The 5,153-nt window shown below is 37.4% G+C and overlaps 1 protein-coding gene across 1 annotated transcript in view; it reads left to right on the plus strand.

Moving 5' to 3' along the window:
- LOC107692397 (phosphatidylinositol 3-kinase regulatory subunit gamma-like) overlaps positions 1-5,153 on the plus strand; it is a 169,851-nt gene that overhangs the window by 2,221 nt on the left and 162,477 nt on the right. The window lies entirely within an intron of this gene.

Below are 5,153 nucleotides of genomic sequence, written 5' to 3' on the forward strand. Positions count from 1 at the left end.
AACGAGGCGGTGTTTTTTTTCAATGTATGCTTCAGACACGGGTCACGACGAGGCGTTCCCCATAGCGCCCCCTAGAGGACGCAGTTCGAAGTTCCCATGAAAGGGAACTTAAAGCACTGTTTATTTCATTTGTATCTTTATTCTATTGTATTTACTTGTGCTATTCTTTATCATTTTTTGTTTTCATTTTATTACTAAGTTTACTTGCTTATTTTAGTTAAAATATCATATCAAAGTCATAATTTTGGCATCATGGCAACACTACGCGCTGTCAGAATATTTCTCCCTGTAATAATTGTGAGGTTGTAATGTTTACAGATGGTATGTTAGGTAATATCAGTAAATTCTGCATCACCACTTTACTCTCTAATGTGCATTTAATGAGACATTATGTCAATTTACTCACTTATCTGTGTAATATAGTAGGTTATCATTGTTATATTCCATATGAATATAACTATATATATATTAGGGATATGCCGGTATGAAATTTTCATGTTGCGATTAATTGCTAATGCTTTTATCACGGTATACACTCATTTGTAAGTCGCATATCTCTTTTATGGTGAAGGTTTAGGTTGTATTTATACTATTTATGTGTTTTATTCACTGTAGATCCTCTTTTAGTGGCTTATTGAGTTCCTTTGTTTCAGCCAAGGCACAGAGATGGCGATAAACAGCATAGCAAAGCCATTCCTTAGTGTCAGGAGAGGCAAAAACATGCAGTTCTGTTGAATAATTGATCACTGGTTCATTGGATGGCTGACAGTCAGCCAATCATTAGACTCACCCTGTGCCAAGGGATCCTTGTGGAACACTGACGAAACACTTGCGGTGATTATAGGGAGTTTTATGAGCCTAGCAAATTCAAGTTTACAGAATTGATCAAATGGAAGTTTTGGAACAGTGAATATGGGACACCAGTTCAGAACTGTGCCATAGACTTTGAACTTCTTACACTGATGTATTATTTGTGTATAAGACAAATTTTCATATCTTTAGAGCTTGGAAGTGTGGTTGACCTACTTGCAGAATCTAGTTATACAAAATTTTAAGCATGGAAAATTATTTAGGGCTCTGCAATGAATATGAGCAACTGGACATTATCAATCTCTATGGCCTCTGTTTTGAATATTAATATTAAATAATAATTAAATAATTAATATTATAAATGCATTTAGCATTTAGAATTATTTTACATTTAAAACAGAAAAAAATATTGCATGGATTTCAGTTCCCAACACTGCAATCCATTCTCTTCAGTTTTCAATTTAAGATCGTTTTATTTTAATTGATGTAAAATTACCAAAATGACAACTATTATTAACTATTATTTATTATTTAAAAGTGGTGGTACGCGAGGACTGGATTTGAGAAACACTGCTCTAGATGATGCAGGCAAATAGGTCCTTAATGCCATTTACAAGCTATCACATCATCACTTTATGGCTCAAGCTGATTGGTCTCTGTTTCATCTTCAGCCAATGAGCTTTCTTGCTTAACATTTCAATTGTTTGGTGTAATAAAGTCTTGCAGAAACCCTCCACCTCCCCCAGTTCCACCAGTATAGATCTGCTATGGGTAATTTAATGTATGCTATTTGTGCAGCTACAGTATGTCACAGCAACATTTACATGCTCACAGCAGCTTTTCTGTGGATGCATTAGCAATAGCAAGTCTCTGTAATGCATCTTTGCTGAATAAAAGTACAAAGTACAAAAAACTGAATAGATTGTTGGAAATTTGGCAAAAATGATTGTTCCCATCTGTCTCTAGGACATTGACATTTAGAGATACATTTTGATCCATTTAACCCTCAATGTAGTATGGTGTTGTGGCTTTTCCTGACCTGATATTGTCTCTGGATAGTTGCTGAAATGGATAATTCTAAAGATTCAGCATATGCTGCTTTGTGTATTAGCATAGGTCAGCAGCCATCATTCCTTCATTTTTGGCTCTTCTCTCAATCCCTTCTTCTCTGTCAGCCACTGCAGAGGCATAATTAGCATTTGTGTTTGAGCAAATTTGCTGCAGTATTGCAAAAAGTGGCCCATTTTACTTATGAACAGCTCCATGTCATGTCTCCTGGACATACATTTGGCTGTCAGATGTTGGGCAGGCAGATTTTCTGTGCGGAGATGATGCACTCCACAGGTGGTTTATCTCTTTGTCTTTTCCCCACTATGAATAAACTGACATGTTCCAAGGCAACTACGAGGCAAAGATCAACTTATTAGCTGCCCACCAGCACGGATAAAGTGTCAGTCAAAGCCTGCAGTCTTCACTTTCACCATTATCCTTGTTATTGACTTGAAATCCATCTCCTTTGATTACTGATGCCTGATTACCTGACTCTCATTTCTCAAAGGCCTTGTGTAGTTGTATGGTTGATGAGGAAAAGCCACTTTTGGTGTCTCGCTCTGATCAAGCACACAGTGATGTGTTAATAGATGAGTCGGAGAGCTGCTAAGTGGGATGATGGTTTTAGAAAGGAATCATGAAGGAGCATGAGCAGCTCTTTCTGGGATCAATTTTCCAGACGTGCAGGTCAGGCATCATGGCTGTATTTGCAGCTAGGCTTAATGAGGTACTGAGCAATGCCAGAGAGTGCAGTCCTCCATAGAGTATATACTGAGGACAAAAAAAAAAAAAAAAACTTCTGCATTCAAAATAACCCCAGCATTGCAGTATACGAGGGCTGGGAATTAGGGCCGTCACAATTTGTTTTAAAGGGGTCATATGATGCGATTTCAATTTTTCCTTTCTCTTTGGAGTGTTGTTACAAGCTCTTGGTGCATAAAGAAGATCTGTAAAGTTGCAAAGACTAAAGTCTCAAATCCAAAGAGATATTCTTTATAACAGTTAAGAGTTAACCACGCCTAGCTAAAACGGCTCGTTCTAACACGCCCCCACATGTCTACGTCACTATGTGGGAAGATTTGCATAACGCCGCCCAAATGTTCACGCAAAGAAAGAAGGTGTAACTTTTATTCTCGCTGTAGTATTGTTGCCGCCGCCATGTTGTGAAGAGCTGTGTGTTTCGTTGTGAAAGCGAAACTACTTTGTTTGGTCTTCCAAAAGAGGACGATATCCGCTTCGTCATGCCTGGAGCTGATCCGTGCTGGTCGCTGAGGGAATACATCAACTTAGTGCTGTGGATCGCCGGATCGGCTTTCACCGTGGACGAAGCGGAGTCCAGCCCGGGGTCGTCACATGTGGTTGCCGCTCCTTCGTCGAATCCGCCGGCTGCGCCGTTCTCAAGCCCGCCGCCTCTGCTGACTCTAGCCCGGCCTCAGCTCACGCTAGGCCGCGGCTTCTGCTCACGCTAGGCTGCCGTGTGTTTCGTTGTGAAAGCGAAACTACTTTGTTTGGTCTTCCAAAAGAGGACACGACTAGAAAATCTACGCGTTTCAGAAAGGCGGGGCATAGAGGAGAAACAATAATGTACAGTATGTGGAAAATAATGTGGTTTTTTTTTTACTTTAAACTGCATAAACACATTTCATTACACCAAATACACAAAATAATGTTCTTTTTAGCAGCATCATATGACCCCTTTAATGTTAGCGTGGGCCAATCTAGTCTTGGCTTGTTTTTGTTTTTTTGCTGTTCTATTCTAGCGCTGTCACTAAAACAGGTGTTATTCCTTATGATTTGTCAATTTCAGTGATATCCTTAAGGTAGTATTTGTGATTTATGCATGGTATTCAAAAAATAATTGCTTATGGGGTTGGTCAGATTTAAAAAAAAAAATGTTTTTAAAAGAAGTCTCTTATGCTCATCTGCATTTATTTGAAGTACAGTAACAACAATTCTATTTTTTTTTTAAATAACTTTTCTTTTGGAATATGTTTTAACAGCATCCATTACTCCAGATTACTTAATTTTGCAGCATCCATTACTCCAGACTTTAGTCTTACATGATCCTTCAGAAATCATTCTAATATACTGATTTGGTGCTCAAGTAATATTTCTCCTTATCAGTGTTGAAAACAGTTGTGCTGCATAAGGATTCTTTGATGTACAAAAAGTTCGAAAGAACAGTTTTGTTTTTTTGTACCAGTGTAAAAGTAATAACTTCCACATGTAACACATCCTTTCAGGTAATAAAAGTATTAATTAGAAAAATAAAAGGCTGACTCCAAGGTTTTGAATATGTTTATTTTTGCATTATACAGTGCACTTGCAGTATAGACGAGTTACCTGAGGAACCCAACAGTTTTCTTGAATAAATTTAATACATTATTAAATACATTAACTACAAAAAATTTATAAAACTGACTGCATTCAATTTAGTAATAAAATCATAGCCCAAGGCCTTCAGATTCAAATATGAATTAAAATACTTTTATTTTTTAATGGTTATTCGGTAAATAAACTTTCCACAAACAAATGCCTTAGAAAGCCTTGGTGAAGGTTGATTAAGGTTTTCTAAGCAACACACAACACACTGTTTTGTGTAATGTTTTTTAACTTAATAGTCATAATAAAGTAAAGGCTTTTTAATTTGACTATGAGGGCCTTGGATTAAGTTTACTACTGGATCTGGGGATCCTTTATCCAAAGAGCACCGGAAAGAATTCATTTTACACCCAAGCAACACGCTTTGCATGCCTGTTTTGACAAGAGTATAATTAATTGACTGTCCTATTGTGTAAAATATCAAAAAGTGCTGTGCATTTGTTGGGTATGCCATGGAAGATGGCAAGGTGAAAATGCTGGCACAGACGATCGTACTGCTAAAAAACCCTATGTTTAAGACACAGTGTTACAAGCTTCATTTATGGGTTTTGACTCCCGCAACTTTGCTTGATTTGCCCTTGTGTAGTGCTTCGTGCTCCCATGTGACAGGGAGGTTCAGACTCTGCCAAGGCTTTGGCTGAACACTTGCTGGGTCCCATATTTCTTTGCTCCGCTCAGTTCCACATTAGCTGCAAAGCAGTGGAGTGATTTCAAAAACATAACCTTTTTAAAATCTGATTAGGACTTTGTAGTTTTATAGCATAATTTCTGAACTATTTGGCCCTGCGTAACATAGGTAAACTTGGCCAAAGCACATTAAAACTGAAAGCCAGTTTTGAAAAGCAGGTATATATATATATATATATATATATATATATATATATATATATATATACACACAAAAAAAAAAA

The sequence above is a fragment of the Sinocyclocheilus anshuiensis genome, unplaced genomic scaffold (assembly GCF_001515605.1).
Source record: "Sinocyclocheilus anshuiensis isolate Anshui unplaced genomic scaffold, SAMN03320099.WGS_v1.1 scaffold70, whole genome shotgun sequence".
Lineage (NCBI taxonomy): Eukaryota > Metazoa > Chordata > Actinopteri > Cypriniformes > Cyprinidae > Sinocyclocheilus > Sinocyclocheilus anshuiensis.